The sequence below is a fragment of the Cotesia glomerata genome, linkage group LG2 (assembly GCF_020080835.1).
Source record: "Cotesia glomerata isolate CgM1 linkage group LG2, MPM_Cglom_v2.3, whole genome shotgun sequence".
Classification (NCBI taxonomy): Eukaryota; Metazoa; Arthropoda; class Insecta; order Hymenoptera; family Braconidae; genus Cotesia; species Cotesia glomerata.
In genome coordinates, this window is record NC_058159.1 from 16,375,155 (window position 1) to 16,399,849 (window position 24,695).

At 37.8% G+C, this 24,695-nt stretch overlaps 2 long non-coding RNA genes across 2 annotated transcripts; one reads left to right on the forward strand and one right to left on the reverse strand.

Moving 5' to 3' along the window:
- Nucleotides 1-165: 165 nt before the first annotated feature.
- On the forward strand, nucleotides 166-19,166 carry LOC123258911. Its single transcript, XR_006508172.1, has 4 exons — nucleotides 166-176; nucleotides 9,490-9,502; nucleotides 9,664-9,667; nucleotides 19,063-19,166. It is a non-coding gene; the product is annotated as an uncharacterized LOC123258911 (long non-coding RNA).
- LOC123258901 lies at nucleotides 18,062-18,827 on the reverse strand. Its single transcript, XR_006508162.1, has 3 exons — nucleotides 18,732-18,827; nucleotides 18,268-18,539; nucleotides 18,062-18,170 (listed from the first exon to the last, which is right to left on the reverse strand). It is a non-coding gene; the product is annotated as an uncharacterized LOC123258901 (long non-coding RNA).
- Nucleotides 19,167-24,695: the final 5,529 nt, after the last annotated feature.

The following is a 24,695-nucleotide window of genomic DNA, read 5'->3' on the forward strand; positions in this document are numbered from 1 at the left end:
TTTTCCTAACTATAAGATTACGCTCGAAAGATTTATAAAATATGTAGATAAATATTTCGGATAAACAAAAAAAAAAAGGAAGAATGTTTAAATAAATTCAAAGGGAAACCATAAATTATTTGGAGTTAATAAAATATAGTAATAATGTTAACAATAATAAACAAATAAAATATAATGTTTGTTAAATCGTCTTTTAGAATAGTTAACGTATGGTAATAATACTCCGGATTTTTAATCAAACGAATCTTACGTCCAGTATAGTATAAAAAAAAACTATCATATGGGTAATTACGGATATTAACAATAAACCACTAAATCTAACATTAGGAAATCGATTTTTGAGAAAATAATAATTCATAAGTAATTTTAATATTAAATAATTCATTTAGAGATAAATAATACAGATGTACATACTTGCGTATGTGTGGGTGCGCATACACATAAGCAAGTATAAGGGCGTGCCTCGCAGTGACTTTTCCTTTAGGAAGGGGCACGGACCCGGAAAACCTAACTCTAATTGGATATAAGTTTCCCCCAAACCCAAACGAAGCGGGTCCATCCCACACCTATATAAAAATTCGACTTGGATGATCTCGCTCTCGTGCCCTTAAACTCAAAGAGTGAACTAGTTGTATGTGACGTAAAATTTGTGACTAATATAACGTTGTTTTAAATAGTTCTAAATAATCATACGTTCTTTCTCCAATCGAATCGAGTTCTTTCTTAAAAGTTATTTGTTCAGTAACGTCAATTGGAATTTAGAATAATCGCGAATTTTTAATCTTCAATTATTCAGTTTCTTTTTAAATAATCCAACAAAGAGTTTTGCGAACATTAAAGCGTTTGAAACAACCACAACATTGGCGATAAATATTAAGGTAAATAAATAAGTTTGTAACCAAATATTGTTCTCTGACAGAATTTTGTAAGTCTCTAAATTTTGTACTTTTGTGTGTTTAAAATATATATAAATTAAAAATCAACACTGTTGATATAATAATTTTCATTTTATTTTTACATTACTTCCCTAATACTTCAGGGTTCCCGGTCTAGTGGTGATAACTCGCCAGGGCCGAAATAAATTAAATCTTTATGTCAATTAAGACGTAACAAAATAAAAAAAAAAATTTTTATCGTACTTGGCGCGCGTCATTGAGTACCCCAAATTTTTTCAGGATAAATAAACATCCTTTTAATGCTGAGAAATTTATAAGTAAGTCAACCTATGTTATTTCATAATAAGTTTTACAAAAGTTAGGTAAAATTGACATGTCATACGCAGTTATGCAAACTACATATAAGTCGATACGCATGCATACGTTGGGTCGGTTGCATTGTGAGAATTGTGTTTACTAAAAAATAAAACATATAGCCGACTAAATTGGGACAATGCGGTGTGAGTGCCAATCAAAATGTGTTAATTACAATTAAACGAAGCAATATCAAACTTTAATATTGCATAAGGTTCTTCATTAAAGATTAATGACGAAGCTGAAAAAAATAAATCCAAAATTTTTATATAATTTCAGATTTCTTGAACACACCACCATATTGACAGTTGTTCTCACTAGAGATCTAAAAAAATTTTAAGAACGGGTTTTTTCACTAAAACTGATAATTAATACACTAAGCAATGTTTTCAATGAGTTCAGTGTCCTTGACTAATGAAATCTATATAAATATATAATATGATTATATATATATACAAGCGAAATCGATTTTTCTTGAGTTGAAATTCTTCCGAAAAAATTTGGGGTACTCAATGACGCGCGCCAAGTACGATAAAAATTTTTTTTTTATTTTTTAATTTTCAACAAATTTTTTAAAAATTTTTTCAACATTATTTCGGTTTCTTGGTATTTTTTTGTATTTCACATCTTTTTGTAGAGAATGAAAATTATTAAAACGAGCCTAATTTTTTTTGTAAAGTGCAAATGTTATTGAGATGAGTTTTATGAACGTGGACTTGGCGCAATTTTTTACAGTGAAACTGTTTTTGTTCGGATATATGTATACCTCAGTATAGCGTGGCGACCCGTCGCCACACCGTACACTCTACTACACATAAAATATATATATGAATACCTTAGTATAGCGTGGCGACCTGTCGCCACGGCAAGCGTTGCCACGCCAACAATCCGGTTTGCAAGTGAGCCTATAGATGTTTCACATCAAAATTTACAAAGAATCAGTATCAATTAATAAAAATTAGAAAAACGATAGACCCTGAAGGCTATCCCTGCAACTTCCCGCCAATTTCATACCGAAATGCTTATAATGGGACTAATGATGTTTTTGAGCTCTTCGAGTTCAAAAATATAAGTTATGTGTTATTTTGAGCTCTCCAAGCTCAAAAAGATAGCTTTTCTATGCTTAGAAGTCTGATAGAAGTCTCTGCTTAGAAGTCTAATAGAAGTTTCATGTATCACTATTTTTTGAATTTTCAAACCGCAATAACTTTTGGATGAATCAACTGGTTTTTACGCGGTTGGCAGCATTCGACGCAGTTTTTTAGCCACATTAAGGATCTTCAAGTTTGCATTTATAAAACAAGAATATATAGAGTTATTCCGAAAAAAAACTTTTTTGGGTTTTCTTTCGTTTACGATATCTCTTGAACAAATTGACCGATTCTGAACGGCTTGAGAGCAATCGACGTCATTTTTTAGCTTAAGGGCAAATAAGTTTTTGAATTAATCAATAGAGCCGTTTAGAAGTTATTCCAAAAAAATTACTTTGAAAAAAAGTTTTTTCTATAATTTTTTTGAGATTTTTAAAAATTTCTCAAAATGTATCGGTCCAAATCGGTTCAAGTCACAAGAAATCTAAGTTTGAGAAAACTCTTTGAAACGACGTTTGGTAGATTCGGATTGGTTTAGTGGTTCAAAAGTATAAAGCGAGTCAGGTAATCAGATACACACACACACACACACTCGGGGCAGAAGAAATACTGCTACCGGGCGCGTCTCCCCGAGCGGATGGGAGAGCGCTCGCTGTCCTTGGATGACACTTAATCTCTTAGTTGATGAGGTACAGCGGGTAGGAGCCAAGCAAAATAACCAAACAAAATAAGCTCCCGTGGACCAAACTCCCCTTTAATGGGTTGGTCACGCTAACTGACCTAGCAAGACGATTGGTTTCTGCTGTATCTCACTGGGAGTGTCCGGAACCTGTATCGTAGTTTCTGACGATGCAGGCCACGGCTGATGTGAGCTTGCTCTGCCGAGGTGAAAGTTGCAGCAGTGGATCAGGAGCCAGCCACTTCGGGCCTTGATCAGGAAGTACACAGTGAGTGTTAGAGACGGAATCTTCACCGCTCTGAGCGAGTCTAGTCCGTCCGTGTATTCGGGGACTGGCTAAGTGTCGGCTAGGCCTTAGGGAACTGGGGTAGGAGTACTATCTCCGAGGGTACACCCATTCCTAGTTATGACAACCCGCTCCACTCCGTACGATGCGCTGGTAAATCAAAAAAGTATGAGTAACCCACAGGAAAAAAACAAGAGTGGAAACGGGCTACATGCCCAACAAGCAGCGATTGAAACGAGCGCTGAAATGAAGCGGTCACAAGCGTTGGAACGCCTAGAGAAACTGACCAGCGAGTTAAATGTTTTCGTTCAGTCAAAGGTCAACATCCACAAGGAGATAAAAAACAAGACGACTAGTGTAGCGAACGCACTTCAACGTTTCAAAAAACTGGACGAAGAATGGCGCTCATCATTACACCGCACCCCTTGTGCTACATCGGAGAGAAACAGTCAAGTGGTTGTTGAAGAAGCGATAGACACTGGAGCCGAAGGTGACGGAGAATCAGTCGCTGAAGAAGAAAGTGAAACTCTCACAACGGCAGAGACTGAATGTCAGTGACTCTGGCAGCAACGGTAGCGCAGAAAGTGGTAGGAGAAAACGGCAAGATTAGGATCGGCTGGACCAATTGTCGTATTAGAACAGTACTAGGACCAGTTCGATGTTATAAATGCTGGCATTTTGGACACCGTGCGGTTCAGTGCACAAGTGAAGTCGACCGCTCCAAACTTTGCATTATATGTAGAGAAGAGGGACACAAAATTGCCGAATGTAATAAGCCTGCTAAATGCGCACTGTGTGCGGATCAACTCGGTACAGAGAATAACGCCCATCATGTTGGCACAAGCAGATGCCCAGTATACCAAGAGGCACTCAAGAAGATAACTGATAAACGAAAATGAGAATACTGCAGCTAAACATCAACCACTGTGAGGCGGCACATGATTTGCTCATGCAGACAGTACGTGAACAGAAGCTTGACCTTGTGCTTATATCAGAACCGTATAAACACCTCGGCGGCCAACCATGGGAAACTGACTGCACCACAAAAGCTGTCATATGGTCCTGTCGCAAGCTCCCCTTCCAGAGTGTCGTTAACAATGGCAGCGCCGGCTTTGTAGCAGCATCGGTAGATGGCATCCGCTTTTACAGCTGCTACGCACCACCTAGCCTCACTATTGTTGAATTCATGGACTTTCTGGATCGACTGACGGAGGACGCGAAGCAGTACTACCTAGTGGCAGTAGCTGGAGACTTCAACGCCTGGGCAGTGGAATGGGGCAGCAAACACACCAACGCTCGAGGTAAAGAACTACTGGAAGCTTTTTCTACGTTAGATGTAGTATTGTTAAACAGCGGCGATGCGCCGACGTACACTAAAGGAGACGCAAGTTCTATTGTGGATCTTACTTTTGTCAGCAGCAGCCTCATCAGAGGAAACTGCGACTGGAAGGTGATTGAGATCTACACGGCCAGCGATCACAATGCGATACTCTGGGAAGTATCAAAGGGCCAGAATCCTAGAAGACCGGCTAAGAAACTTGACATCGTTGGGTGGAAGGTAAAATCCTTTGACCCAGGTGCTCTAGCAGCTGCCCTAAATAGTGAACCGCTTACTACAGGATCTGCAGAAGAAATGACCAAGGACTTGATGAAGAGAGTGACCCAGGCTTGCGACACCTGCATGCCCCGTAAACGGGGCATGAACCAAAGACCTTCGGTGCACTGGTGGAACGAACACATCAGCTTCCTACGGAAAGAGTGTCTCAAGAAAAGAAGAATATCCCAGCGTGGTTATCGGCGGCCTGACTCAGCGGAACTAGTCGCAGAATACAAGAAAGCTCGTCGATATTTAAACAAAGCTATCAAGGATAGCAAGAAGAACTGCTGGAAAGAGCTAATCAACGAGGTGGACAAAGACTTGTGGGGTAGACCTTACAAGGTAGTCATGGCACACCTGAAATATCAGCCAATGCCGTCTCCTACGTGTCCTCAACTCTTACAGAAGATCGTGACTGCGCTGTTTCCACGACAGCGCGTTTTCAACTATCTGTTGACACAGGACGAACTGAATGATATTCCACCTGTCACGAAAGAAGAACTGATGGAAGCTTGTAACCGCGTCGGGAATAATAAAGCACCGGGATTGGACGGAATCCCTTATATTGCCTTGAAAACATCTATTAAAGCAGCGCCAGCGTTATTCCTCGACGTCTACAACATCTGCTTGAAGGAAGGGATTTTTCCTCGGAAGTGGAAACAACAACAGCTGGTACTACTTCCTAAAGGGAAAAAGCCACCGGAAGAACCGTCATCCTATCGTCCACTCTGCATGCTGGATACAGTCGGTAAGATACTAGAACGTATAATCCACCAAAGGATAGAAGCAGTTGTCGATCCACTGTTACCAGACAATCAGTACGGATTTCGGAAAGGACGATCAACCCTGGACGCGATCAACCTGGTTGTCGGTATAGCCAAAGACGCAATCGCCGGTACCAGATGGAAAGCGGGAACGAAGAAATATTGCCTGGTGGCAACTTTAGACATAAAAAATGCCTTCAACTCCGCCAAGGGGCCATCCATAAAGTACGTCACACGTTAATGGGGAGAGAGGGTATCACCGAAGGGTGACATCGTGTGACAAGAGGCATGGGGGGGTCAATACTTTTGTGACGTCACATGTTAAAATTTAAAATACTAAAACGCAAAGTTTGGATGTGAATTAAAAATTTTAAAAATTTACGAACTTGATCTATATTTATTAATAATTTAGCATTCTCGCTATGCGATAATCTCTCATGCAACGTCATTTAACTTCTAGAGCGGCGTTGTAATGCAAGTGAGACACTCAAATTCACGAGAATTTTGAATGGTAAAGATTTAAATAGGTTTCATTCGTCGGCGAGTGCTCGCTCGCTTTTCTATCGTTCCGCACGTCGGTTGTTTGCGAGACCTTCGACAAGTGCTACCTCACGCGCCGGCGCAGTGACTTCAATACATTCCCTTATTTTATTTCACGATTGACTTTTGCCGAGTGGCAGTCATAGTCTTCTCAGTTTAATTGTTTTAACATTTTTAATTTCTTAAATTATTTTAAAATGAACAAAAAGATTGATTTAGGTAGTCTTTACCGCAGATTATTCGATGCCTATAGTGCAGCCTATGCTGACAAAAAAAAACAAATCATACAAGAAGAAGTTAACGCCTTATGGAAAAGATTAAAAAATAATGATAACGTTGAAGATGAGACAGAATCAAAAATTAAAGAATTACAAGTGAAATTGACCAAAAAAAAGGGGACACTTTTGAGTTTTTTCTCAAAGAATCCTTCTTCATCAAAGGCATTAGCACTAGTAAAGCTACAAGACAGTAAAGTAAGTTCAAAATTTATAATACAACTAATTAGGTTAAATCAGTTAAACATCTTTAATTTAGATTATTATAAAATAGTCCATAATTACATATATCTTTCTATCTCTGTTTGTTCGAAGTTTTGCTTGATATTTAATACTCGGGGTTGCTAATTTTATTTAATATATTACATGCTTACTTTTAATTACAGAAGGACACTAAACTGAGTAATTCAGAAGAAATTAAAAATGTTATGACAGAATCGAGTAGATGTCAATCACTTCAAATAGTAGCTAAACCAACACCTAGTCAACACGCTTCCAAGAATAAAATTATTGTACTCGAATCTGAGCTCAATAGCTTAGTATTAGCACGTGATGCTGGGATAGCGACAGATGATGCTACCAAAAAAATAACAACATTAAGAAAAGATATTCAAGCAGAAAAGACCTCATTGAAAAGAAAAATCGACGCAGCGGAACGCCAAAAAAAAAGTCGTGATACTAAAAAACAAAAAATTTTAGAACTGTGTGAAAATAATCCTGATGTAGCAACTGCTCTTAAACTTCGAAATACTTTTGGTCGACCTAGAGTTGAGGAAAATCAATCCGGTTTACTTGAAGTAATAAAATCAATTGCTCTTTTTGGTGGCGCAGCTGATGATCGCCATCGTACTGAAGTTATAAGATGTTGTAAGACATTAGACGACTTGCAAGCTGAACTGTTTAAGCAAGGCTATACTATCAGTCGCTCAGGATTGTATTTGAGACTTCTTCCCAAGCGAGTAAATACAGAGGAAGGTAAAAAACATGTCGTAACCGTTCCTGTCAAGCTTTGTAAACCAGACTCTACGTTACATTCAAAGCATAAAGATGGCAAATTTTGTACCGCTACTATACGAAATCTTGAATCTGTAGCTTCAATTTTGGGTCCGGACCAAGTTTTTTTTTTATCGATGGATGATAAAGCACGTGTACCTTTAGGCATTACAGCAGCTAACGCTCAAGCACCAATATTAATGCATCTTGATTACCGTGTCCAATTGCCAGATCATGATTTTGTAGTCGCCGAGAAACATAAACTTATTCCATCTGTTTATGCGGGCATTCTAATAAAAAAAGATGGTAAAGGATCACTTGAAGCTGTGACGTACTCTGGTCCTACATACGTAGCAATTCGTAGTGGAAAACATTCATCTTCCAATGCAGAGACTCATGCCATTGACATTCATAAGCTTTCTGAATTACCGACTTTCGAAAACTTATTAAGAACTAGAGAAGGTTTTGTAAAACCTGTATTTATTTTCACATGCGATGGTGGTCCTGATGAAAATCCACGGTACGAGCGGGTTATAATTTCAGCTATAAAACATTTTAAAGATTTTGATTCAGATGCAATTTTTATAGCTACAAATGCCCCAGGAAGGAGTGCATTTAACAGAGTCGAACGACGCATGGCACCTCTTAGTCGTGAACTTACTGGTGTAATATTAAATCATGATGATTTTGGGTCACATCTCGATTCAAGTAATCGAACTACTGATTTGGAACTAGAAAAACGGAACTTTGAAAGTGCAGGAAATGTGTTAGCTGATATTTGGAGCAAATTAGTCATTGATGAATTTCCTGTAGTTGCCGAATATGTTGTACCAACTGACACCAGACTCGAAGCTAATCTTGCTATGATATTGAAAAATAATGCTACTTGGTATGCTAATCACGTACGTGAGTCACAATATTTTTTACAAATTGTAAAATGCGAGACTATCACATGTTGCCCAGTACGACGTTCTAGTCTTTGGCAATTATTAAAAGGAGGATTCTTACTACCACCTATGTTGATTAAATAAAAATCAAATGGTTATGTAGTCGCAGGAAGTGATGACAACGAGGCTAAGTTTGCTCCATTATTACTACAATTGTCATTAAATCTCCGAGCATCATCCCATCTGAAACAAGTTCCATACGATAGTTATTGCCCTAGTGTCGAGTCATACATATTTAAAAGATCGTGTAGCGTATGTGGTTTATATTTTTCCTCATATAAAGCCGCTAATCAACACAAACAATCGCATAAAAAACAAGAAATGTTACCTATAGCGAAAATTCGTCCTCAAAGAATTGCGGCTAGACGTGCCCTAGAAATTCTCTGTTTAATGAATGATGACGATGCTTTATGGATGGAAGAGAATGATGTCGACACTAAGGATGTTCCTGACGTTCAAATTCAGAACGAAAATGAAGTGCCTGATTTACCAGTAATAGCTGATATAAAAGAGTGGATCGAAAGTCCATGGAAACTCGATAATTAAGTTTTTTATCTTTAATTAATATAATTAATCGTTTATTATTTTCTAACTAGTCGTTTGTTTTTTCGGTTTTATGAAATGTTGGCTTTATGTTCATTTTATTAGATTATTATTTAATAAAAATAAGTAAAAAATGAAAATAGCTGTTTTCTCTCGATTATTTTTGAATACATACATAAATTGAAAAAATGTGTGACGTCACATCAGGAGAGGGGGGGTTATAAAAATGTGACAACCTGTGACAAGGACGGGGGGAGGGGTTCAAAAGTCATAAAATTCGTGTGACGTACTTTATGGATGGCCCCCAACTGGGATTGCATCATGCAAGCCCTTCAAGAGATGAACGTACCAGGATACCTACGAAGGATAGTCACTAGCTACTTCAAAGATAGAGTCCTGAGATATGACACGAAGAATGGTCCAAAGGAGTATGATGTTACTGGAGGTGTACCACAGGGTTCTGTTCTCGGTCCACTTCTCTGGAATGTCATGTACAACGGATTGCTGAGACTGAAACTACTAAGAAATGTCAAACTGGTAGCGTATGCGGACGACGTAACCGTAGTAATCGTTGCCAAGCATCTTGATGAGATAAAACATATGTTCGCTATCACTTTTGAGCGAATTAACCAGTGGATGGACACAGTAAATCTAAAACTGGCTAAACAGAAGACCGTGGCTGTACTTATCACTAGCAGAAAAGTGGTGGAAACGATCAATCTAAACGTCGGAGACCAAGAAATCACATCCCAACCATTCATTCGATATCTGGGAGTGATGCTCGATGCCCGACTTAACTTCAAACAACAAGTTGAACACGTGACTGCCAAAGCATCAGCAGTAGTAGCTAACCTAGTACGATTGATACCCAACATCGGTGGCCCGAAGCAAACAAGGAGGTCATTGCTATCATCAGTAGTTCCATCGGTCCTCACATGTGGTATATCCATTTGGGTCGACGCACTTGAGATCCAAGAATCATGGAGAAACGCATGTCCAGTTTACCGACTGAGCGCGCTAAGAGTAGCCAGCGCCTTTCGAACAATATCAGAGGAAGCAGTGTGTGTCATTTCCGGAACTTTGCCGCTCAGAGTCCTAGCTGAGGAAAGACGGAAACTTTACCAACGAAAGAGGACAACCACACTAAGTGCCGAGGAACTCAGAGCTAAAGAACGGCAGAACAGCATCGCACGATGGCAATCGCAGTGGGACGCCGCGACAACAGGGAGATGGACACACCGTCTCATACCGAAGATCGACGTTTGGCTAAACCGAAGTCATGGCGAGGTCAATTACTATCTGACGCAGTTGTTGTCAGGACATGGATGTTTTCGGACGTATCTTCACCACTTCAAGTATGATGATTCACCGGAGTGCCCGTCCTGCCCAGGAATCAATGAAGACGCGGAGCACGTTTTCTTTGAGTGCCCACGATTTTACCCACAGCTAGATGAGCTGGAGATGATCCTAAAGAAGAAAATCCAACCAGAGACAATAGTAGAAGCAATGTTGTCATCAAGAGCCTCCTGGAACGCCATCAGCACATTTGCAACAGAAGTCCTCATAGACTTGCGTTCCATCGAAAGAAGAAGAGCAAATGACAACAACTAGAAGAAAGGTAAAATAACACCTTAGCTACCAGAAGAAAGAGCAGTAGCTAGATCCTCCCCTCACGAAGTAATGCCTAACGGCGGTTTCCATGAGGGATTTGGGGAAAGAGGAAATGGGGTTTAGGGTTTAGTGGGTAGGGGCGCTAGCGTCGAGTTTTAGTATGACACTGCGTCGAGTCGCCACATATCCAAGCCAAACAACTATGCCTAGAATCCGTAAAAAGGATTCCCCCCCCCCTTAAAACAAAAAAAAACACACACACACACACACACACACACAGCCCTCCAAGAGAAGAATGTACCAGAATACTTTCTTAAGATCGTAGCAAGCTACTTTGAAAACAGGGTCCTGAAGTATGACACGAAGAACGGTCCGAGGGAGTATGATATTACTGGAGGTGTACCACAAGGTTCAGTTCTAGGCCCACTCCTGTGGAATATTATGTATGACGGTCTATTAAGACTAACTCTGCCAAGAAACGTCAAACTCGTAGCATATGCAGATGACGTTGCCGTAGTGATCGTTGCCAAACACCTTGACGAGATAAACCATATGTTCGATCTCACTTTTGAGCGCGTTAACCGGTGGATGAACGCAGTGAACCTGCAACTGGCGCAACACAAGACTAAGGCAGTGCTTATTACCAGCAGAAAAGTGGTAGAGACCATTAAGCTAAAAGTCGGTGAACAGGAAATCACATCACAACCTTATATCTAATATTTGGGAGTGATGCTTGATGCCCGACTCAACTTCAAGTGGCAAGTGGAACATGTCAGTGTCAAAGCGTCAGTAGTGAGGGCTAGTCTCGCACGACTGATGCCGAACGTCGGAGGCCCAAAGCAGAGCAGAAGGCTATTATTGACATCAGTAGTCACATCGGTGCTCACTTACGGAATATCCATTTGGACTGACGCACTAAAGACGCAAGAATCATGGAGAAAGGCTGGACCAGTATATCGACTGAGAACCTATATCAACCAAAAAGGTCAACCACACTGAGCCCGGGAGAACTTAGAAAGGACAAACGGCAACACAGCATCGCAAGATGGCAACAGGAGTGGAATGCTGCACAGAAAGGTCGGTGGACATACCGTCTCATACCTCGGATTGATGTGTGGTTCAACCGGAGTCACGGTGAGATCAACTATTATGTAACGCAGATGTTATCAGGACACGGATGTTACCGGAAGTATCGTCACCGCTTTAAGCACGATGATACCCCAGAGTGCCCGTCCTGTCCAGGGGTCAATGAAGATGCGGAGCATGTTTTCTTTGTGCCCACGTTTCAACCAACAGCGCGATGAGTTAGAGAAGATTCTGAAAAAGAGAACCCAACCAGAGTCAATAGTAGAAGCAATGTTGTCGTCAGAAGCTGCCTGAAACGCCACAAGTACTTTTGCTACAAAAGTGCTTACAGAGTTGCGATCCATTGAGAGGAAAAGAGCGAAAGACAGAATCTAGAAGAAAGAAATAACATCTTAGCCACCAGAAGGAAGAGCGGCAGCTAATTCCTCCCCCCGCGAAGAAATGCCTTACGGCGGTACCATGGAGGATCAGAGGATAGAAGAGAAAGGGGTTTAGGGTTTAGTAGGTAGGGGCGTCAGCGTCGAGTTTTAGTATGAGGCTGCATCGAGTCGCCACATATCCAGGCCAAACAGTTATGCCTAGAATCCGTAAAAAAGATTCCCCCCCTAAGAAAAAAAAAACACACACACACACACACACATACATACATACATACATACATACATACATACATACATACATACATACATACATACAGACATAGTGACACCCTCGTGGGAATAGTCAGGAAAGCTTCCTACGACCTCAAAACGTCGAGATCTGATGAAAACTCGATTTTCGAAAAACGGGGTAAAATCAATAACTTCCCGATTTTTGAATATTTTCAGTTCTCTTAGCGGGAAGTTAAAAATCGTGTGCATACTTTAATGAAAGGTCTCGATGAGCGCAATATTAGGATTTGCTTATATCTTGAAAAATGTCAATAACGAAGAAATGACTTTTTATTTTGTCTACTAATGATATTTTTAACGATATAAGCTCATCCTAGAGTTCTCTTATCGAGATCACTTATCGAGATCCATTATTTGAATACCTACACGAATTTTTTATATATTTTATATATTTCACAAATATGAGAAATATCATATATATAAAAAATACGAAAAAATTCATGTGCGTAGTATAATGAAAGGTCTTGACTAGCTTAACTTTAGGATGAGCTTAAACTTAAAAAAATGTCAATAATTGAGAAATGACGTAGTATTTTGTCCACTGATGATATTTTTGATTATGTAAGCTCATTTTGATGTTACACTTATCGAGACTCTTATTATAGATGTTGGCAAGATTTGAAAATGATAAAATTGGGTGTAAATTAAAAAAAATAGGAAAATTTATCCATCTGAATCTAAATTATCAGAAACTTCTGCTTCCTCTTTTCCTTGTTCTTGTTATTTTTCTTTTTCTTCTTCTCCTTGTTTATCTTCTTCATTCTGGGTGTAAATAAATTGCCCCAGTAATGACCCATCACATGTCTTATCGTCAGCATCAAAAGAATCTTCAATTGTTGGTGATTCAACATTTGAGCATGACCGGCCTTGACAAGTTGTACATGCTACAGAACAAAACAGTCCAATTTTTTTGCAACCAAATTCAGCACTAGACCCCTTTTTACAGTCGCAAAAAATTGTGTTTAGTAGTTTTTCTGGTGCAGGTGGGAGTAAAGTTTAAACTGGCTCTAATGAATTCTCGACCAAATTCCAACCCCAGTCTTTTGGGTCTAACTGATAACCAAGCCATCCTTGAACTTGGTAATATACCCGAAAAATATGTTGATAAGCAGCCGCTGAGGTTGGAGGAAGACATACTAACTGCACTTGTTTTTTATTTCGAGTATTTTTAACGAAACATGCATATCTAAACTTATTTAAGCACGTAATTTTTTTAGGAGCTCATACATAGAGAGAAGATAGGGAATTCCGTTCGTGATAACTTCTTATGGAGTTAAATTTTTCTTTTTAAAGACTTCAGCACATTGAACTAAATATTGTTTGACAAACGTTTCAAAAACAGTTGTTTTACCCCTTCTGAAAAATGCAGATGTATCACAGCCAGTTATTGCATGTAAAAACAGTGCATGATTTTAACACTTTGCAGAAGTAGATTAACTTTTTGATGAATAAATTACCGATTGGTGTGGAGCTTTTCCAGACTTAGAAAAAATAGTTTTTTCGATTGGAGTTCGAGCATTAAGTAATACGAGTAAGTCTACATCTTCACCTACAACAATAGTTGTATTTGTTAAATTGAATTGCTATATTGCTGTTTCAATTATTATTACATAAGCATCATTATTATCTTGTTTCACCAATATATTTTCAGCAGTAAAGTTTTCTTTCAACATTGAAATGAACCGAGATTTGTTGTGAGTATTCGCAAGAAATTTTTGTTGACTGGTTGGAACTGTCATAGACTGATCAAATAAAATATCAGAAGATGAAGATGTGGCTGAAGTTCTACGACGTTGTTCTGCGGCTTTAATACATGGGAAAAAATTTCTGGGAAAATTTACGATACAACTATTGTAAAGCTGGACTATACTTTTATTACTATTAATTTTCAAATATTTTAGAAGAAAATTTACTATTTCTTTATGAAATTTTACAATTTACGATTAGAAAAAATACGATATTACTATTGTAAAAAGTAAGAATTAAAATTTCCAGTGCTGCCTCTGTATCTTTCCAATAGAAATATAACAAATTTGCATGTGGCTATTCGCCCGTAACCGTGACGGTATAAGCAGTCATTTTACGGCAATATACCGTAAGGTATAAGCCGTACACGGTACATACCGTACGGTATATGCTGTACTCTTTATATATCATAATGTATGGTTTACACCGTACACGGTATATACCGTACGGTGTAAGCTGTAAACTAGGGTGATCCAGAAAAAAAAATTTTTTTTCTTCTTCCAAACAGTAAAAATTATTAATTTGATATTAAAAGTTATTATTGAGATATTTAATCAAATTATCTTAGATAGCTTAAAAAATTTAAAATACATGAAATTAAAATTTAAAAATTTTAAGAAAATAGATCTAATACGAGAAGAATGGCAAATAGTTAGCTCCATCAACATCGAGAAGCTAGTAAATCTGTATCCACACTCAAATCAAAGTATATAGGAAGCTTATGGAATATGCGCAACGAAATTCAACTATCCCATCTGCTCATCATACCTGAGAATTAATAGTCACCGAGAAATACAAACCGAAATCGAACAAGCAAAACATCGGCTAAGACAACACCTCGAAGATCCACAACTTAAAAAAGTCGACAAAAACAACTAGAAACAATCGAAGAAGAGAAATCAATTCCTACAACAAGCGAGATGTCAGAAGTAAGCGAATTAACGTCAGAAAAACCCGACAACAACGATGAAGAAAGCTCTACCACCAAGCAAACAGCTACCGAAGCTCCTCCAAAAATCGTCGAGACACCAAAGAAGTCGAAAACATTCCGATTAAAAGACTACAAATCACCATTTTAGGAAATCAACTCCGACATCAATATCGTAGAACTTAAGGTCACTTATAAAAAAAAAAAAAAAAATTTTTTTACAAACTGATGGCTCCTTTGCGGAAAAGAGAAAAAATAACTTAAAATGATAACATAAAAATTTTGCTCTCTTATTAAGAAATTTCGTTTGATAAAAAAAAAAAAAAACAAAAAAAAAAATTGCCAAAAACGAACCAACAGTTTGTATAAAGAGTTTAATTCAAGGAACTTAATTGAATTTTTAAAATATCTTCACATATTAATAGATAGTATAATAAAAACCAGTAAATTTACCAGTAAATCCCGAATAAGTTTTGCTGCTTTATGACTCACAAGACCGAAAGAAGATTATCCTCGGCCTTGGGGGGACGAGTGAGAATAGCGCAAAACCCCAATAAAATTTTTTTTTTTACAAAAATTAAATTCTTATTTTCCTTTTAAAGTACAAAACTACAAATTCTTAAAACTCTTCTCCTCATTATACTATCGCTACATTTATATATTAAATTAAATATATTAATCTATATATATATAAGCGAAATACCACTCACTCATCACGAGATCTCCGAAACTATTCGCCCGATTGACTTGAAATTTAGCATAGTTACTCCATTCGTGATGTAGACGCTCACTAAGAACGGATTTTACGCAATTCCTAGCCAAAATGAATTTTTCGTCTACCATCACATATGCCCTCCCCTCCCCTCCCTCTCATTCTTCTCCTCCCCTCCCGTGCCCTATAATCTTTCCCCTTCCCTATATCTCTCTCTTTTTTTGGGAGCGAAATATCATTTTGACCCTCTAATCTAAGAAACCATCAGTGGCACCCGTAAATTATCGAACTCAACCCCCCTACAACCACCCACGCTAATCAACCTTTGCCATGGTTACCATTGTCATGGTTATCGTTGCCATGGTTACCGTTGCTATGGTTACCGTTGCCGTGGTTACCGTTGCCATGGTTACCGTTACCATGGTTGCCGTTACCATGGTTACCGTTATCATGGTTACCGTTGCTATAATAACTGTCAAAATGATTGATTTTAAATTTTATCGATTGACTGTTGGGACAGTAGGAATTCATAATCATACGTTTTTAAGAAAGAATAGCTAAATCATTAATAACTGAAATAACTTATATGTATTGGAATAATCATGAAGGATGAACTCGATTATATCATAACACAGATAAATTAAACATAAATATTATCAAGTTGATATTGTTAAATGATTATACTGATTTTAATGATTAAAATTAAAATGGTAAATTGTGTCTGATGCGTCTTCTCTAAAATTTTACAACGATATCGTTAAATTATTATAAAAACGGTCGATTTAAGATAATTTCTAAGAAAATGAGTAATAATAAATATATTTTTAATACCACTTAATTTGTTATGAATTTATTAATAACTAGCTGATACCCGCCCGCTTCGATAGGAATACAATAAATTTTTATGGTGTAACCTAGATGAAAAATATAAACAAAATGGTTAATTTCAAAAAGATAATGAATATAAATTTTGAATTAGAGAAAAGTGATTGTTTGTGATGACCGGTGTTAGCGAGTATTAAATATATGAGAAAAGTATTTTATTATTAACATTTTTTAAAATTAAAAAATTATTGACATTTTTAAAATTAAATAATACTATGAAGCGGAAAAGAATAGGAGTTACGGATAATTATTACGTGAATCGTTCCAACATTCACGTAACAGAATAATTGGAGGAGGAAGAGATTGAGAAAGAAATAGGAAGGACCTTCTTAATAAGAGTTTACAGAATATGCGAGAAAAATTCAGATAGCTCGGACAGGGATTCGAACCCAGAACCTTCCGGTGACATGTCGGCTACTCTACCATTTGACCTATCCGGTCTAGACTAAATGTTTAGGATAACATTATTATAATGGGAACGCATCTCACTACACAGTACGTCATGGGTGATGCGGAAATCTGTCTAATGACAGATTTACTGACTAACTGACCCATTGATTGATTGATTATTAATAATAAAATACTTTTCTCATATATTTAATACTCGCTAACACCGGTTATCATAAACAATCACTTTTCTCTAATTCAAAATTTATATTAATTATCTTTTTGAAATTAATCATTTTGTTTATATTTTTCATCTAGGTTACAACATAAAATTTTATTGTATGCCCAGCGAAGCGGGTGGGTATCAGCTATATATTATATTATTATTATACTATCATGTTATTATTACTATATTTTGTTACAGTTCTTATATTTTATCAAATATACTTATAACCACAAACTATAAATGATTATATTATAAAAACCTTTCTTCTATATAAACATACAATTATAATAATTATATTATAATAATTAAATAATAATTATAAACAATAATCAAAATTTATATAATCGAGCTAACGTCACCCATATAAATCGTCCTAAATTATGAAATCATAAAAATTTTTTTCTCTTTGCAAAATTCTCATTTCGAACACTTAATATTCAATAAGAATAAGTATAAGTAATTAAGAGTACCGAGAGAGTCATCTGACGACAACTATAAACGAACCGTTAAGTCAAGCAAAGTAGCTTACTGACGCTCGCTCAATTACAATCGTCTCGCGGAAAGCCACACCCACCGCACCACAGCCGTGCCGCCTCTTGCATCTAACACAACTCAAATACACTTACACATATTCGCTAACTCTTTTATAAAAGCAAATTATTTTTGAGATACAAGCAAATATTACCTTACATACAAATATAAAATAAAATTATTTAAGAGATAGGAGAAGCGGTATGGGAAATCACGAAAAAAAAAACAGAAAGAGAACAACCGAATTCAGAAGAAAATTTTTTTTTATCAAAAAAATAAAAGATGATAAATCTTCAAAAATATATTTTCTCTCTCTAATAAGTAACTACAAATTCATTAAATAACTTCAACTGCAGAAGTGCTGAGATGGCATAGCACTCACGTCATCTGTCAGCCATCCAGCAACATCTGATACGCCTAGCCTGCAACAAAAGAAGAGAAGATTATAAAAATCAAAATAAAATTTTTATAGAAACAATCAAAATAACTCCAATCAGCCCTAAATCCCTGATAACTTACCACTAGGACATAGTGACCAAGCCGTTAAACACCGCCTCCATCAAGGCAACTCTCAAAATCTCCAAGTCTCCACTATTAGGAGTAACCACGGCATCGAACTCCCAAGGCTCCGAGACAAGCTTTATGCCTTGAAGACAAAAGAAGGTCACGGCTTCTAAAACCTCTGGAGGAAGTGGGCCAAAAAGATTCATAAGGCGAGACGCCAAACGCAGCCCCCTTGCCGGATTGATTGGGCGCGCCAAAGCGCGGATCTGGACGCCCGACCTTATATCCTAGCACACAAAATTTATAAATAATGATATAGAAAATTAAAATAATAATAATAAAGAAAGCAAACAAAAAAAAAAGGGGGAAGGAGAGAGAAAATTTTTTTTTGTTGATAAAAGAACTTATTATTTTGCCCATATCTCTCTTTCTTTTCTCTTTCTTTCCCTCTAATACATATATGTCAAATTCGGGCTTACCTTTTCTCCGTAAATACGTAGAACCATCTGGTACCAGGTACCATACCCTTCGAAATTCTTGTTAATTGGGTACATTTCGAAATTTTTTTTTACTTGAAAAAAAAAAAAAAAAAAAAACTTTCTTTTCAGATGAAAACTTGAACTTAGATCGCTCGTTGCAGAGAGAATACTGACACTAGACACGGCTCCGCGAAATCGAGAAGCGAGAAGGATTAGCCATCCGTCAGCATATAATGTCGCGCGAGATTAGAATATAAATTTAAATTCAAATATTTGCGCCAGATGACTTTTCTCACTACTCTTTTATTATGTTAAGAATATGAATCTAAAGATTGTAAGTGGCTCTCGCTTATGGGAAAGGCGGCCATAGGAAAACCGAAAAACTATACTAGCTTCTCGCTTTTCCGGGGGAATCTTATGTCCACCCGCATTTTTTTATTTATTTAAATCACCTGCGCAGATAAAAGACTTCTCCATGTGCGAAAGCCACAATAAAATGTAAGCTACGTGACTGCTAGTTGACTAGCGGGGACTTCTGCAATCTCAGCACCACGAGCTTTTAAAAAGGCGATCAACAGCCAAATCCATGTCTTAGTTGGTTAATTCGACTTCCGCGTTTAACTGCCGTGCCTTGTAGAGTCCTTTACTTTAATTTGCACTGCACTTAGAGGGAGTTTGGACGCGGTTTAACCGGCAGGCCACGTATTAGTTGTTAATATTGTCTACGAGTCGGGATTCTCAAAGTTCTAATTTGCCCTGCACTTAGGCGAGAGCTCGGTCAGTAGATAAAATTTAGAGAGTCAAAATCTCAAGTTCTTAATTTGCCCTGCATTTAGGCGAGATTTTGATCAATAAGAAAACCTAGAGAACCGGATTCTCAAAGTTCTAATTTGCTCTGCACTTAGGCGAGAATTCGGTCAATAAGTAACTTAAGATCTTTTAAAGCTAAATTTGCGCACTTTACTCTACGGGGGACTGGAGGACGTTAGCTCAAATTCAAATAAAATTCATTATAATAATTTCGATTAAATAAAATTTGTGAAAGTGTAAAAGTTTTGGTGTTAATTGAAATAAATCTTAAAAAGAAGTGAAATCTGTTTTAAATAAATTCATTTCATAAAAAAATAAGAAGTCCTTAGAATAAGCAGCCCAAATCCATCCACATCCATTCGCTGCAAATACCAACAGAGTGTCCAATCAAGGAAAAGGCACTACGACCAGCCCCGGAATTACGGATCCGATCCTAAGAAATAAACCAGCAAGTAGTAAGTACATCTACTCTTTAATAAAATCCGTGCTCAGTCTCAAACGAAGGTGTAGTAAATTCGTACATCGAAAACGTCCCACAGAAATAATTAAAACAACGGAATTAAAACCTCCGTTGCGTATTCTTTAAACTGTTAGTCCAAACCTCCACCGTTTACGCTACCGCTCTAAAAACGCCCTTGGATATAACAATATCAAGACATTTATGGTACTTATCGGAAGAATTGATTGGTTTAGCTTTGTTTGATGATGCAGCTTCTTTAGAAATTAAAAGACAGACCGTAAGTGCCATGAAAACGCGCAAAAGTGATCAATCAAACTTCAAAAAGTTTACTGTCACAGATATTAGCTTATTATTATCGATGAACATCAGCGATTTCGCGAGCAAGCGGTCGTTACTTTTATTTGAACAGTTTAAACTGGAGCATGATTTTATGGACAAGGATCCAGAGCTCTGGACTTTCGATCAAAATTATCATTAATGCAAATTTGTCCTGTCAGACTTAAACGTTGTTAATGATCTCGCTGAAAGAGGCGTTGCATTGATCCAGGAGTACAATGATTGTTTGACACAAAGTGAGGGACAGAAGCAATATTTACTGCAAGTGGTCTGTGTGAAGAGCATCGTAAAAGACTTCCTAACTTTAGCAAAAATACACTTGTAACTGCTTACTCTAAAAAATAAAAAGAAAATATTTTCATACGTTTAAAACTGTATAATTATCATTAGATTGATTATTAAAAATTTCAAGACATTTTCCTTGTTCTAAATTCTAACCTTAGTACTGAAGCAAGTAAGTGATTCTCAGATTAATTTCTAATAGTTTGTAACTAATTGATACGTTTTTATTCTGTAATTTCGATATTTATTTCCATAATGATTTCATTTGTATCTACAGTCGAGTCACATTATGAGCCCTCCTTGTGTTTCTCTCTTATTAACGCGATTCTGGTTGAAAACAAAGAAAACAAGCCGGATTCATAACGCGATTCGACTGTATTTAACATTTATGCAAGAAAAAATCGTAAAATTAACAATAATATTGTTAACATTTTTCAGCCACAGGTTAAACAAAAAATTTACAAAGGTTAATTTTGCTGTAAATTGACTAAGGTTTTTATATTTTAATTATATTTCATATCTATTATCAATATATTTTATAAAATAGTTGAAAAATTATAAAAATATGTCTAACTTAGTCTGTAAAATTTATGGTTTGATACTACGAAACATCTTACTCACCAAGATGTCAAATTGACATCTTAGAATTGGAATTTTGAGCTCCGCTTTTAACAGGAGCTTTGTTGGGACATTTTCTAAGATATTCTAGATTAAGAGCAAAAAAAAAATATCGTCTTTTTTTGGCACACCCTAATATATATATATTTAATTCAATAACAAATCACTGCTCCCTCACCATCTTCAATGTCCATCGTCTCATCGCAGAGTTCTTCAACTCGATTAAGTAATTCAAAAGTTTGTCATGTAAACGCTCAATCACTCAGAAATGAGTGTCATTTTGAAATTTTTGACCGTAAAAATGTCCTAACTCTTTGAAGTCTAATATGCCGCAGAAAATCAAGTCTGTTTTGACCGTACAAGACGGTATCGGAGAATAAGCACGGTTAAACCAGGCATACGCAGGTCTGTTTTGACCGTAGAAATTTCCAGCAGTATAATATTATCATTATGAATATTATCACTATATTTGTCATCTTGTTGATTATTATTATTATTTCTCTTGCCATCATGTAGTTCTTAGGCGCAAAAATTCAAATGAATAAAAAACAAACTTTCATGAAAAGTTGACATTTAAAAATTAAAAATAAATAAATAAATAAATAATAATAATAATAATAATAGTAATAGTAATAATAATAATCTCAGAGAAAGAGGTTTTTTTCAAAAATATGAATTTTAAAATAAAAAATTAGGAAAACGGTTGACCCTAAAGGCCATCCCTGAAACTTCCCACTAATTCCGTTAATAACTGGGCGCTTAAAATTGCACCTACTAAGTTTTTGAGCTCTTTGATCTCTATGTGTTGTTTTGAGCTCTCTAAGCTCTAAAAGATACCTTTTCTATAAGCTCTTTGAGCTCAAAAGTCTAATACAAATTTCATAGAACACTATTTTTTGAATTTTTAAACGGCAATAACTTTTGAATTAATGAACTGATTTGTACGCGGTTGGCGGCTTTATACGCAGTTTTTTAAGCCTCATTAGGAATTTTTAAGTTTTACTTGGTCAAACTAGAAATTTCGGAGTAATTCCGAAAAAACACTTTTTTGGGTTTTCTTTCCTGCACGATATCTCTTGAACGAATCAACCGATTTTGACCAGATTAACGGAAATCTACGTGGTTTTTTTATGTCAAAAGCCGATAAGTTTTTGGAGTTGATTGATAAAGCCGTTTAAAAGTTATTCCAAAAAAACCACTTTTGAAAAAATTTTTTTTACAGTTTTTTTTCGATTTTTCGAAATCTATCGGTCCAAATTAGTCCAAATTGTATTCAAAATCTAAGTTTGCCCAAGCCCTTTCGAATGGCCAACCACGATAGAATCAGTTTAACCGTTCAAAAGTTATAAGAGGTTTACATACTTACACACACACACACACACCCACACACACACACACACCTGCGGCAGAGAAGAAAATGCTACCAAGCGCGTCTCCCCGTAGCAGATGGGAGAACGCTCGCTGTCCTTGGATGACACTAGGTCTCTTAGTTGATGAGGTACAGAGGGTAGGAGCCAAATAAAATACGCTCCCGTGGACCAAACTCCCCCCCCCCCCCTTTAATAGGTTGGTCACACTAACTGACCTCGCAAGACGATCGTTCCCTGCTGTAACTCACTAGGAGTGTCCGGAACCCGTGTCGATTATTTCCGACGATGCAGGCTACGGCTGATGTGAGCTTGCTCTGCCGAGATGTAAGTTGCAGTAGCGGATCAGGAGCCAGCCACTTCGGGCCTTGATCAGGAAGTATGCAGTGAGTGTTAGAAATCGGAATCTTCACCGCCCCGAGCGAGTCTAGTCCGTCCGTGTATTTTGGGACTGGCTAAGTGTCGGCTAGGCCTCAGGAAACTGGAGTAGGAGTACTATCTCCGAGGGTACACTCGTTCCTAGTTATGACAACTCGCTCCACTCCGTACGATGCGCTGGTAAATCAAAAAGTATGAGTTATTTACAAGAAACAAACAAGAGTGGAAACGGGCTCCATGCCCAATAAGCAGCGATTGAAGCAAACGCTGAAATGAAGAGAACGCAAGCGCTGGAGCGCCTTGAAAAGCTGACCATTGAGCTGCAAGAGTTTGTCCAAACTAAGGTCAATATCCACAAGGAGATAAAGACCAAGACAACCGGTGTAGTCATTGCTCTTGGAAGATTCAAGAAACTGGACGAGGAATGGCAGTCATCACGACGACGCATTCAAAATGAAGTTGAGACGGAAGGAGCAATGGACACTGGAGCCGACAGTGACGGCGAATCTGCTGCTGAGGACAAGTGTGAAACTGACTCAAGGCCTGGAAAGAGAAAGGACCGAAATTTGCCAGAGCCAACCGACAAAGTCACAAAAAAGAAGGACTTGAGAAAAATCCCTCCCCTACGACTGGCAGGGTAGGGCGACGAACCTCAGAAGGCGACTGATTGGAAAAAAGTACAGTCTAAGAAGGAGAAGAGGAAGCTAGCTAGAGAGCAACTCTCAAAGAAGCCGCCGAAGGAGCCCAGGCCAGAGTCTAAGCGGAAAAAACTACGCAAATGGATCAGACCCGACGCACTGATCATCCGCCCGGCCGAGAAAACAAAGTATGCCGAGATTCTGCGTCGCATAAAGCAGGACGTCCCAGATGAGCAGATTCGTTCAACGGTAGATAAGATCAACAAGGCCAGAAGTGGCGACTTGTTGATTACGATTTCGAGGAAGAGCACTGACAAAGGCCAAGCCCTCCAAAAGACGATCGCAGACATCTTTAAGGAGAAGGCCAAAGTGATCTGCAAAGGACCACAGGAGACCATCGAGATCCGAGATGTCGATGACGACACGACGAAAGAGCATATTCAGACCGCTCTAAAGCGGAAAGCTGGAGAAAGTTGTGAAATCCCACTAGAGGCAATCAAAATCCGTAAAGCCTTTAGGGGTATGCAGACAGCCACAGTGTTACTACCAGCAGCTGCAGCACAAAAGTTACTCGAAGGAAACTGCAAAATAAGGATCGGCTGGGTCAATTGCCGAATGAGAGCAACGAAGAGACCCATACAATGCTTCAAATGCTGGCGCCTTGGGCACTTCGGATCTCAGTGCAAAAGCGAAGTCGACCGGTCTAAGCACTGCATAAGGTGCGGAAAAGGACACAAAATTGTTGATTGTAAAAATCCAGCTAAATGTGCACTGTGTGTTGAACAGCACGGCGTAGAAAAGGCGGCTCACCATGCAGGCACGAACAGATGCCCCGTCTTCCAAGAAGTGCTCCAGAAAATAACGAAGCCAAGAACATGAAGATATTGCCGGTTAACCTCAATCATTGTGAGGCTGCGCATGACCTGCTCATGCAAACTGTGTGCGAATTAGAGGCAGACGTAGCACTTATAAGTGAGCCTTATTGACACCTGAGTAACCAACCCTGGGAATCCGACAGCACTAACAAAGCCGTCATCTGGTCCTGCGGTAAATGTCCTTTTCAGAGAACAGTCAA